Genomic DNA, 14,654 nt, shown 5'->3' on the forward strand with positions numbered 1-14,654 from the left:
TTAGCAGTTTGACAGTTAGTCCAAAATAAAATTAAATAAAATAATGACATGTTTTAAATAATATGTTATAATACTTTAAATTTTCATTAATATTTTTGCGGAAAAGAGGCAACAATACTTGCGAGAATCAACTTAATATGTCTCTTTTAGAAAAAGAATAACACAAGCGCGCGTTATGCCATTCCTCGATTTTATTAAAAAAAGTATGATGTATTTATATAAAGTTTGTTTAAACTTCATTAATATTTTTTTACAGAAATCAGATGATTAAAGCATTACATTGCCAATTAATTTTAAAATAAAAATATGTTATAAAAATTAAAATAATATATAATTCCTTAAACTCGATTAATATTTTTTGACAGAAATCAGCTGATAGCTGTTATAAATATTAATCGAGTTTAAGGAATTATATATTACATTATTTAAAACATATTATTTTAAATGTTATAACATATTCTTATTTTAAAAATTAATTAGCAAATTAACGTTTTAATCAGCTGATTTCTGTAACAAAAATATCAATCGAGGATAAGATATTACAACATATTATTTACAATATATTGCTATTTTCATTTTTATAACATATTACTATTTTAAAATTTAATTACCTTACTATATTAATATTTTCTAATATATTTATTTAATTAAGAAGTAGTATATTTATTAAGTTAAGAATAGAAGTGAGACATGAATACAAATTTACAATTAAGGTTAGGCTACGTAGATATAATTTTTAAAACAAAAATTATTTTCTTAATTAGAGTCACAAATATATTTCATCCGACACTTTTCGATAATCTTGATATAATTCGAATTCCGAATGCGCAGTAGAAATGAGTTCGACATATATTACCGCGATATATGCATGCAGTCACGCATAATTCGTAATAATGTGCAGACAATGTACTGTTAAAATGTATATAAGATTAAATTTTTTCACGTTTTGAAATATCGAAAATTAAAATTGTTAAGCCGCAAATCCCATACGGCGCAGACTTATATAACGTATATTAGACCAAAAAGGTAGTACGCCGGTATGCTTACGGTACAAAGATAATCTGCAAACAATACACTAATGAAATATATATACGATGAATTTTTGGCTCGTCATAAAATATTAGAAATCGATACTTTTTTACCGCTGACCCTATGCGACGCATCCTTAATTTATGTATAACAAATGAAAAAGTTTGTACGCTGTTGTCTGCTTGGTACCAAAAGATTCTGTAATCAATGTATTATTAAAACGTATAATCGATGAATTTTTGGCTCGTCTTTAAATATTAGAAATCGATACTTTTCTACCGCTGACCCCATGCGAAGCAAGCTTATTTTATGTATATCAAGTCAAAAAATTTGTACGCTGGTGTCTGCTTGGTACCAAAAGATTCTGTAATCAATGTACTATTAAAATGTATAATCGATGAATTTTTGGCTCGTCTTGAAATATTAGAATTCGATACTTTTTTACCGCTGACCCTATGCGACGCAACCTTATTTTATGTATATCAAGTTAAAAAATTTGTACGCTGGTGTCTGTTTGGTACCAAATGATTCTGCAATCAATGTAGTATTAAAATGTATAATCGATGAATTTTTGGCTCGTCTTTAAATATTAGAAACCGATACTTCTTTACCGCTGACCCCATGCGACGCAAGCTTATTTGATGTATATCAAGTTAAAAAATTTGTACGCTGGTGTCTGCTTGGTAACCAAAGATTCTGTAATCAATGTATTATTAAAATGTATAATCGATGAATTTTTGGCTCGTCTTAAAATATTAGAAATTGATACTTTTTTACCGCTGACCCTATGCGACGCATCATTATTTTATGTATATCATATTAAAGAATTTGTACGCTGGTGTCTGCTTGGTACCAAATAATTCTGTAATCAATGTACTATTAAAATGTATAATCGATGAATTTTTGGCTCGTCTTAAAATATTAGAAATTCATACTTTTTTACCGCTGACCCTATGCGACGCATCATTATTTTATGTATATCATATTAAAAAATTTGTACGCTGGTGTCTGCTTGGTACCAAATAATTCTGTAATCAACGTACTATTAAAATGTATAATCGATGAATTTTTGGCTCGACTTTAAATATTAGAAACCGATACTTTTTTACCGCTGACCCCATGCGACGCAAGCTTATTATATGTATATCAAGTTAAAAAATTTGTACGCTGGTGTCTGCTTGGTACCAAAAGATTCTGTAATCAATGTATTATTAAAATGTATAATCGATAAATTTTTGGCTCGTCTTAAAATATTAGATATTGATACTTTTTTGACGCGGACCCTGTGCGACGCATCCTTATTTTATGTTAATCATATTAAAAAATTTGTACGCTGGTGTCTGCATGGTACGAAAAGATTCTGTAATCAATGTATTATTAAAATGTATAATCGATGAATTTTTGGCTCGTCTTAAAATATTAGATATTGATACTTTTTGGACGCGGACCCTGTGCGACGCATCCATATTTTATGTTTATCGTATTAAAAAATTTGTACGCTGGTGTCTGCTTGGTACCAAATAATTCTGTAATCAATGTAGTATTAAAATGTATAATCTATGAATTTTTGGCTCGTCTTTAAATATTAGAAATCGATACTTTTCTACCGCTGACCCCATGCGAAGCAAACTTTTTTATGTATATCAAGTCAAAAAATTTGTACGCTGGTGTCTGCTTGGTACCAAAAGATTCTGTAATCAATGTACTATTAAAATGTATAATCGATGAATTTTTGGCTCGTCTTGAAATATTAGAATTCGATACTTTTTTACCGCTGACCCTATGCGACGCAACCTTATTATATGTATATCAAGTTAAAAAATTTGTACGCTGGTGTCTGTTTGGTACCAAATGATTCTGCAATCAATGTAGTATTAAAATGTATAATCGATGAATTTTTGGCTCGTCTTTAAATATTAGAAACCGATACTTTTTTACCGCTGACCCCATGCGACGCAAGCTTATTTGATGTATATCAAGTTAAAAAATTTGTACGCTGGTGTCTGCTTGGTACCAAAAGATTCTGTAATCAATGTACTATTAAAATGTATAATCGATGAATTTTTGGCTCGTCTTAAAATATTAGAAATTGATACTTTTTTACCGCTGACCCTATGCGACGCATCATTATTTTATGTATATCATATTAAAAAATTTGTACGCTGGTGTCTGCTTGGTACCAAATAATTCTGTAATCAACGTACTATTAAAATGTATAATCGATGAATTTTTGGCTCGACTTTAAATATTAGAAACCGATACTTTTTTACCGCTGACCCCATGCGACGCAAGCTTATTATATGTATATCAAGTTAAAAAATTTGTACGCTGGTGTCTGCTTGGTACCAAAAGATTCTGTAATCAATGTATTATTAAAATGTATAATCGATGAATTTTTGGCTCGTCTTAAAATATTAGAAATTGATACTTCTTTACCGCTGACCCTATGTGACGCATCATTATTTTATGTATATCATATTAAAAAATTTGTACGCTGGTGTCTGCTTGGTAGCAAATAATTCTGTAATCAACGTACTATTAAAATGTATAATCGATGAATTTTTGGCTCGACTTTAAATATTAGAAACCGATACTTTTTTACCGCTGACCCCATGCGACGCAAGCTTATTTTATGTATATCATGTTAAAAAATTTGTACGCTGGTGTCTGCTTGGTACCAAAAGATTCTGTAATCAATGTATTATTAAAATGTATAATCGATGAATTTTTGGCTCGTCTTAAAATATTAGATATTGATACTTTTTGGACGCGGACCCTGTGCGACGCATCCATATTTTATGTATATCGTATTAAAAAATTTGTACGCTGGTGTCTGCATGGTACGAAAAGATTCTGTAATCAATGTATTATTAAAATGTATAATCGATGAATTTTTGGCTCGTCTTAAAATATTAGATATTGATACTTTTTGGACGCGGACCCTGTGCGACGCATCCATATTTTATGTTTATCGTATTAAAAAATTTGTACGCTGGTGTCTGCTTGGTACCAAATAATTCTGTAATCAATGTAGTATTAAAATGTATAATCTATGAATTTTTGGCTCGTCTTTAAATATTAGAAATCGATACTTTTCTACCGCTGACCCCATGCGAAGCAAACTTTTTTATGTATATCAAGTCAAAAAATTTGTACGCTGGTGTCTGCTTGGTACCAAAAGATTCTGTAATCAATGTACTATTAAAATGTATAATCGATGAATTTTTGGCGCGTCTTGAAATATTAGAATTCGATACTTTTTTACCGCTGACCCTATGCGACGCAACCTTATTATATGTATATCAAGTTAAAAAATTTGTACGCTGGTGTCTGTTTGGTACCAAATGATTCTGCAATCAATGTAGTATTAAAATGTATAATCGATGAATTTTTGGCTCGTCTTTAAATATTAGAAACCGATACTTTTTTACCGCTGACCCCATGCGACGCAAGCTTATTTGATGTATATCAAGTTAAAAAATTTGTACGCTGGTGTCTGCTTGGTACCAAATAATTCTGTAATCAACGTACTATTAAAATGTATAATCGATGAATTTTTGGCTCGACTTTAAATATTAGAAACCGATACTTTTTTACCGCTGACCCCATGCGACGCAAGCTTATTATATGTATATCAAGTTAAAAAATTTGTACGCTGGTGTCTGATTGGTACCAAAAGATTCTGTAATCAATGTATTATTAAAATGTATAATCGATGAATTTTTGGCTCGTCTTAAAATATTAGAAATTGATACTTTTTTGACGCGGACCCTGTGCGACGCATCCTTATTTTATGTTAATCATATTAAAAAATTTGTACGCTGGTGTCTGCATGGTACGAAAAGATTCTGTAATCAATGTATTATTAAAATGTATAATCAATGAATTTTTGGCTCGTCTTAAAATATTAGATATTGATACTTTTTGGACGCGGACCCTGTGCGACGCATCCATATTTTATGTTTATCGTATTAAAAAATTTGTACGCTGGTGTCTGCTTGGTACCAAATAATTCTGTAATCAATGTAGTATTAAAATGTATAATCTATGAATTTTTGGCTCGTCTTTAAATATTAGAAATCGATACTTTTCTACCGCTGACCCCATGCGAAGCAAACTTATTTTATGTATATCAAGTCAAAAAATTTGTACGCTGGTGTCTGCTCGGTACCAAAAGATTCTGTAATCAATGTACTATTAAAATGTATAATCGATGAATTTTTGGCTCGTCTTGAAATATTAGAATTCGATACTTTTTTACCGCTGACCCCATGCGACGCAACCTTATTTTATGTATATCAAGTCAAAAAATTTGTACGCTGGTGTCTGCTCGGTACCAAAAGATTCTGTAATCAATGTACTATTAAAATGTATAATCGATGAATTTTTGGCTCGTCTTGAAATATTAGAATTCGATACTTTTTTACCGCTGACCCTATGCGACGCAACCTTATTTTATGTATATCAAGTTAAAAAATTTGTACGCTGGTGTCTGTTTGGTACCAAATGATTCTGCAATCAATGTAGTATTAAAATGTATAATCGATGAATTTTTGGCTCGTCTTTAAATATTAGAAACCGATACTTTTTTACCGCTGACCCCATGCGACGCAAGCTTATTTGATGTATATCAAGTTAAAAAATTTGTACGCTGGTGTCTGCTTGGTACCAAAAGATTCTGTAATCAATGTACTATTAAAATGTATAATCGATGAATTTTTGGCTCGTCTTAAAATATTAGAAATTGATACTTTTTTACCGCTGACCCTATGCGACGCATCATTATTTTATGTATATCATATTAAAAAATTTGTACGCTGGTGTCTGCTTGGTACCAAATAATTCTGTAATCAACGTACTATTAAAATGTATAATCGATGAATTTTTGGCTCGACTTTAAATATTAGAAATTGATACTTTTTTACCGCTGACCCTATGCGACGCATCATTATTTTATGTATATCATATTAAAAAATTTGTACGCTGGTGTCTGCTTGGTACCAAATAATTCTGTAATCAACGTACTATTAAAATGTATAATCGATGAATTTTTGGCTCGACTTTAAATATTAGAAACCGATACTTTTTTACCGCTGACCCCATGCGACGCAAGCTTATTTTATGTATATCAAGTTAAAAAATTTGTACGCTGGTGTCTGCTTGGTACCAAAAGATTCTGTAATCAATGTATTATTAAAATGTACAATCGATGAATTTTTGGCTCGTCTTAAAATATTAGAAATTGATACTTTTTTGACGCGGACCCTGTGCGACGCATCCTTATTTTATGTTAATCATATTAAAAAATTTGTACGCAGGTGTCTGCATGGTACGAAAAGATTCTGTAATCAATGTATTATTAAAATGTATAATCGATGAATTTTTGGCTCGTCTTAAAATATTAGATATTGATACTTTATGGACGCGGACCCTGTGCGACGCATCCATATTTTATGTTTATCGTATTAAAAAATTTGTACGCTGGTGTCTGCATGGTACCAAAAGATTCTGTAATCAATGTACTATTAAAATGTATAATCGATGAATTTTTGGCTCGTCTTTAAATATTAGAAATCGATACCTTTCTACCGCTGACCCCATGCGAAGCAAGCTTATTTTATGTATATCAAGTCAAAAAATTTGTACGCTGGTGTCTGCTTGGTACCAAATGATTCTGCAATCAATGTAGTATTAAAATGTATAATCGATGAATTTTTGATTCGTCATAAAATATTAGAAATCGATACTTTTTTACCGCTGACCCTATGCGACGCATCCTTAATTTATGTATAACAAATGAAAAAGTTTGTACGCTGTTGTCTGCTTGGTACCAAAAGATTCTGTAATCAATGTATTATTAAAACGTATAATTGATGAATTTTTGGCTCGTCTTTAAATATTAGAAATCGATACTTTTCTACCGCTGACCCCATGCGAAGCAAGCTTATTTTATGTATATCAAGTCAAAAAATTTGTACGCTGGTGTCTGCTTGGTACCAAAAGATTCTGTAATCAATGTACTATTAAAATGTATAATCGATGAATTTTTGGCTCGTCTTGAAATATTAGAATTCGATACTTTTTTACCGCTGACCCTATGCGACGCAACCTTATTTTATGTATATCAAGTTAAAAAATTTGTACGCTGGTGTCTGTTTGGTACCAAATGATTCTGCAATCAATGTAGTATTAAAATGTATAATCGATGAATTTTTGGCTCGTCTTTAAATATTAGAAACCGATACTTCTTTACCGCTGACCCCATGCGACGCAAGCTTAATTGATGTATATCAAGTTAAAAAATTTGTACGCTGGTGTCTGCTTGGTAACAAAAGATTCTGTAATCAATGTATTATTAAAATGTATAATCGATGAATTTTTGGCTCGTCTTAAAATATTAGATATTGATACTTTTTTGACGCGGACCCTGTGCGACGCATCCTTATTTTATGTTAACCATATTAAAAAATTTGTACGCTGGTGTCTGCATGGTACGAAAAGATTCTGTAATCAATGTATTATTAAAATGTATAATCGATGAATTTTTGGCTCGTCTTAAAATATTAGATATTCATACTTTTTGGACGCGGACCCTGTGCGACGCATCCATATTTTGTTTATCGTATTAAAAAATTTGTACGCTGGTGTCTGCTTGGTACCAAATAATTCTGTAATCAAAGTAGTATTAAAATGTATAATCTATGAATTTTTGGCTCGTCTTTAAATATTAGAAATCGATACTTTTCTACCGCTGACCCCATGCGAAGCAAACTTTTTTATGTATATCAAGTCAAAAAATTTGTACGCTGGTGTCTGCTTGGTACCAAAAGATTCTGTAATCAATGTACTATTAAAATGTATAATCGATGAATTTTTGGCTCGTCTTGAAATATTAGAATTAGATACTTTTTTACCGCTGACCCTATGCGACGCAACCTTATTATATGTATATCAAGTTAAAAAATTTGTACGCTGGTGTCTGTTTGGTACCAAATGATTCTGCAATCAATGTAGTATTAAAATGTATAATCGATGAATTTTTGGCTCGTCTTTAAATATTAGAAACCGATACTTTTTTACCGCTGACCCCATGCGACGCAAGCTTATTTGATGTATATCAAGTTAAAAAATTTGTACGCTGGTGTCTGCTTGGTACCAAAAGATTCTGTAATCAATGTACTATTAAAATGTATAATCGATGAATTTTTGGCTCGTCTTAAAATATTAGAAATTGATACTTTTTTACCGCTGACCCTATGCGACGCATCATTATTTTATGTATATCATATTAAAAAATTTGTACGCTGGTGTCTGCTTGGTACCAAATAATTCTGTAATCAACGTACTATTAAAATGTATAATCGATGAATTTTTGGCTCGACTTTAAATATTAGAAACCGATACTTTTTTACCGCTGACCCCATGCGACGTAAGCTTATTATATGTATATCAAGTTAAAAAATTTGTACGCTGGTGTCTGCTTGGTACCAAAAGATTCTGTAATCAATGTACTATTAAAATGTATAATCGATGAATTTTTGGCTCGTCTTAAAATATTAGAAATTGATACTTTTTTGACGCGGACCCTGTTCGACGCATCCTTATTTTATGTTAATCATATTAAAAAATTTGTACGCTGGTGTCTGCATGGTACGAAAAGATTCTGTAATCAATGTATTATTAAAATGTATAATCGATGAATTTTTGGCTCGTCTTAAAATATTAGATATTGATACTTTTTGGACGCGGACCCTGTGCGACGCATCCATATTTTATGTATATCGTATTAAAAAATTTGTACGCTGGTGTCTGCATGGTACCAAAAGATTCTGTAATCAATGTACTATTAAAATGTATAATCGATGAATTTTTGGCTCGTCTTTAAATATTAGAAATCGATACTTTTCTACCGCTGACCCCATGCGAAGCAAGCTTATTTTATGTATATCAAGTCAAAAAATTTGTACGCTAGTGTCTGCTTGGTACCAAAAGATTCTGTAATCAATGTATTATTAAAATGTATAATCGATGAATTTTTGGCTCGTCTTAAAATATTAGAAATTGATACTTTTTTACCGCTGACCCCATGCGACGCAAGCTTATTTGATGTATATCAAGTTAAAAAATTTGTACGCTGGTGTCTGCTTGGTACCAAAAGATTCTGTAATCAATGTACTATTAAAATGTATAATCGATGAATTTTTGGCTCGTCTTAAAATATTAGAAATTGATACTTTTTTACCGCTGACCCTATGCGACGCATCATTATTTTATGTATATCATATTAAAAAATTTGTACGCTGGTGTCTGCTTGGTACCAAATAATTCTGTAATCAACGTACTATTAAAATGTATAATCGATGAATTTTTGGCTCGACTTTAAATATTAGAAACCGATACTTTTTTACCGCTGACCCCATGCGACGTAAGCTTATTATATGTATATCAAGTTAAAAAATTTGTACGCTGGTGTCTGCTTGGTACCAAAAGATTCTGTAATCAATGTACTATTAAAATGTATAATCGATGAATTTTTGGCTCGTCTTAAAATATTAGAAATTGATACTTTTTTGACGCGGACCCTGTTCGACGCATCCTTATTTTATGTTAATCATATTAAAAAATTTGTACGCTGGTGTCTGCATGGTACGAAAAGATTCTGTAATCAATGTATTATTAAAATGTATAATCGATGAATTTTTGGCTCGTCTTAAAATATTAGATATTGATACTTTTTGGACGCGGACCCTGTGCGACGCATCCATATTTTATGTATATCGTATTAAAAAATTTGTACGCTGGTGTCTGCATGGTACCAAAAGATTCTGTAATCAATGTACTATTAAAATGTATAATCGATGAATTTTTGGCTCGTCTTTAAATATTAGAAATCGATACTTTTCTACCGCTGACCCCATGCGAAGCAAGCTTATTTTATGTATATCAAGTCAAAAAATTTGTACGCTAGTGTCTGCTTGGTACCAAAAGATTCTGTAATCAATGTATTATTAAAATGTATAATCGATGAATTTTTGGCTCGTCTTAAAATATTAGAAATTGATACTTTTTTACCGCTGACCCCATGCGACGCAAGCTTATTTGATGTATATCAAGTTAAAAAATTTGTACGCTGGTGTCTGCTTGGTACCAAAAGATTCTGTAATCAATGTATTATTAAAATTTATAATCGATGAATTTTTGGCTCGTCTTAAAATATTAGAAATTGATACTTTTTTGACGCGGACCCTGTGCGACGCATCCTTATTTTATGTTAATCATATTAAAAAATTTGTACGCTGGTGTCTGCATGGTACGAAAAGATTCTGTATTCAATGTACTATTAAAATGTATAATCGATGAATTTTTGGCTCGTCTTAAAATATTAGAAATTGATACTTCTTTACCGCTGACCCTATGTGACGCATCATTATTTTATGTATATCATATTAAAAAATTTGTACGCTGGTGTCTGCTTGGTAGCAAATAATTCTGTAATCAACGTACTATTAAAATGTATAATCGATGAATTTTTGGCTCGTCTTAAAATATTAGATATTGATACTTTTTGGACGCGGACCCTGTGCGACGCATCCTTATTTTATGTTTATCGTATTAAAAAATTTGTACGCTGGTGTCTGCTTGGTACCAAATAATTCTGTAATCAATGTAGTATTAAAATGTATAATCTATGAATTTTTGGCTCGTCTTTAAATATTAGAAATCGATACTTTTCTACCGCTGACCCCATGCGAAGCAAGCTTATTTTATGTATATCAAGTCAAAAAATTTGTACGCTGGTGTCTGCTTGGTACCAAAAGATTCTGTAATCAATGTACTATTAAAATGTATAATCGATGAATTTTTGGCTCGTCTTGAAATATTAGAATTCGATACTTTTTTACCGCTGACCCTATGCGACGCAACCTTATTTTATGTATATCAAGTTAAAAAATTTGTACGCTGGTGTCTGTTTGGTACCAAATGATTCTGCAATCAATGTAGTATTAAAATGTATAATCGATGAATTTTTGGCTCGTCTTTAAATATTAGAAACCGATACTTTTTTACCGCTGACCCCATGCGACGCAAGCTTATTTGATGTATATCAAGTTAAAAAATTTGTACGCTGGTGTCTGCTTGGTACCAAAAGATTCTGTAATCAATGTATTATTAAAATGTATAATCGATGAATTTTTGGCTCGTCTTAAAATATTAGAAATTGATACTTTTTTGACGCGGACCCTGTGCGACGCATCCTTATTTTATGTTAATCATATTAAAAAATTTGTACGCTGGTGTCTGCATGGTACGAAAAGATTCTGTAATCAATGTACTATTAAAATGTATAATCGATGAATTTTTGGCTCGTCTTAAAATATTAGAAATTGATACTTTTTTACCGCTGACCCTATGCGACGCATCATTATTTTATGTATATCATATTAAAAAATTTGTACGCTGGTGTCTGCTTGGTACCAAATAATTCTGTAATCAACGTACTATTAAAATGTATAATCGATGAATTTTTGGCTCGACTTTAAATATTAGAAACCGATACTTTTTTACCGCTGACCCCATGCGACGCAAGCTTATTTTATGTATATCATGTTAAAAAATTTGTACGCTGGTGTCTGCTTGGTACCAAAAGATTCTGTAATCAATGTATTATTAAAATGTATAATCGATGAATTTTTGGCTCGTCTTAAAATATTAGAAATTGATACTTTTTTGACGCGGACCCTGTGCGACGCATCCTTATTTTATGTTAATCATATTAAAAAATTTGTACGCTGGTGTCTGCATGGTACGAAATGATTCTGTAATCAATGTATTATTAAAATGTATAATCGATGAATTTTTGGCTCGTCTTAAAATATTAGATATTGATACTTTTTGGACGCGGACCCTGTGCGACGCATCCATATTTTATGTTTATCGTATAAAAAAATTTGTACGCTGGTGTCTGCATGGTACCAAAAGATTCTGTAATCAATGTACTATTAAAATGTATAATCGATGAATTTTTGGCTCGTCTTTAAATATTAGAAATCGATACTTTTCTACCGCTGACCCCATGCGAAGCAAGCTTATTTTATGTATATCAAGTCAAAAAATTTGTACGCTGGTGTCTGCTTGGTACCAATAGATTCTGTAATCAATGTACTATTAAAATGTATAATCGATGAATTTTTGGCTCGTCTTGAAATATTAGATTTCGATACTTTTTTACCGCTGACCCTATGCGACGCAACCTTATTTTATGTTTATCAAGTTAAAAAATTTGTACGCTGGTGTCTGCTTGGTACCAAAAGATTCTGTAATCAATGTATTATTAAAATGTATAATCGATGAATTTTTGGCTCGTCTTAAAATATTAGATATTGATACTTTTCGGACGCGGACCCTGTGCGACGCATCCATATTTTATGTTTATCGTATTAAAAAATTTGTACGCTGGTGTCTGCTTGGTACCAAAAGATTCTGTAATCAATGTACTTTTAAAATGTATAATCGATGAATTTTTGGCTCGTCTTAAAATATTAGATATTGATACTTTTCGGACGCGGACCCTGTGCGACGCATCCATATTTTATGTTTATCGTATTAAAAAATTTGTACGCTGGTGTCTGCTTGGTACCAAATAATTCTGTAATCAATGTAGTATTAAAATGTATAATCGATGAATTTTTGGCTCGTCTTTAAATATTAGAAACCGATACTTTTTTACCGCTGACCCCATGCGACGCAAGCTTATTTGATGTATATCAAGTTAAAAAATTTGTACGCTGGTGTCTGCTTGGTACCAAATAATTCTGTAATCAACGTACTATTAAAATGTATAATCGATGAATTTTTGGCTCGACTTTAAATATTAGAAACCGATACTTTTTTACCGCTGACCCCATGCGACGCAAGCTTATTATATGTATATCAAGTTAAAAAATTTGTACGCTGGTGTCTGCTTGGTACCAAAAGATTCTGTAATCAATGTATTATTAAAATGTATAATCGATGAATTTTTGGCTCGTCTTAAAATATTAGAAATTGATACTTTTTTGACGCGGACCCTGTGCGACGCATTCTTATTTTATGTTAATCATATTAAAAAATTTGTACGCTGGTGTCTGCATGGTACGAAAAGATTCTGTAATCAATGTATTATTAAAATGTATAATCAATGAATTTTTGGCTCGTCTTAAAATATTAGATATTGATACTTTTTGGACGCGGACCCTGTGCGACGCATCCATATTTTATGTTTATCGTATTAAAAAATTTGTACGCTGGTGTCTGCTTGGTACCAAATAATTCTGTAATCAATGTAGTATTAAAATGTATAATCTATGAATTTTTGGCTCGTCTTTAAATATTAGAAATCGATACTTTTCTACCGCTGACCCCATGCGAAGCAAACTTATTTTATGTATATCAAGTCAAAAAATTTGTACGCTGGTGTCTGCTCGGTACCAAAAGATTCTGTAATCAATGTACTATTAAAATGTATAATCGATGAATTTTTGGCTCGTCTTGAAATATTAGAATTCGATACTTTTTTACCGCTGACCCCATGCGACGCAACCTTATTTTATGTATATCAAGTCAAAAAATTTGTACGCTGGTGTCTGCTCGGTACCAAAAGATTCTGTAATCAATGTACTATTAAAATGTATAATCGATGAATTTTTGGCTCGTCTTGAAATATTAGAATTCGATACTTTTTTACCGCTGACCCTATGCGACGCAACCTTATTTTATGTATATCAAGTTAAAAAATTTGTACGCTGGTGTCTGTTTGGTACCAAATGATTCTGAAATCAATGTAGTATTAAAATGTATAATCGATGAATTTTTGGCTCGTCTTTAAATATTAGAAACCGATACTTTTTTACCGCTGACCCCATGCGACGCAAGCTTATTTGATGTATATCAAGTTAAAAAATTTGTACGCTGGTGTCTGCTTGGTACCAAAAGATTCTGTAATCAATGTACTATTAAAATGTATAATCGATGAATTTTTGGCTCGTCTTAAAATATTAGAAATTGATACTTTTTTACCGCTGACCCTATGCGACGCATCATTATTTTATGTATATCATATTAAAAAATTTGTACGCTGGTGTCTGCTTGGTACCAAATAATTCTGTAATCAACGTACTATTAAAATGTATAATCGATGAATTTTTGGCTCGACTTTAAATATTAGAAATTGATACTTTTTTACCGCTGACCCTATGCGACGCATCATTATTTTATGTATATCATATTAAAAAATTTGTACGCTGGTGTCTGCTTGGTACCAAATAATTCTGTAATCAACGTACTATTAAAATGTATAATCGATGAATTTTTGGCTCGACTTTAAATATTAGAAACCGATACTTTTTTACCGCTGACCCCATGCGACGCAAGCTTATTTTATGTATATCAAGTCAAAAAATTTGTACGCTGGTGTCTGCTTGGTACCAATAGATTCTGTAATCAATGTACTATTAAAATGTATAATCGATGAATTTTTGGCTCGTCTTGAAATATTAGATTTCGATACTTTTTTACCGCTGACCCTATGCGACGCAACCTTATTTTATGTTTATCAAGTTAAAAAATTTGTACGCTGGTGTCTGCTT

The sequence above is a fragment of the Prenolepis imparis genome, unplaced genomic scaffold, assembly GCF_030444845.1.
Source record: "Prenolepis imparis isolate NDT839.2.m4 unplaced genomic scaffold, iyPreImpa1.0 SCAF_2, whole genome shotgun sequence".
NCBI lineage: Eukaryota > Metazoa > Arthropoda > Insecta > Hymenoptera > Formicidae > Prenolepis > Prenolepis imparis.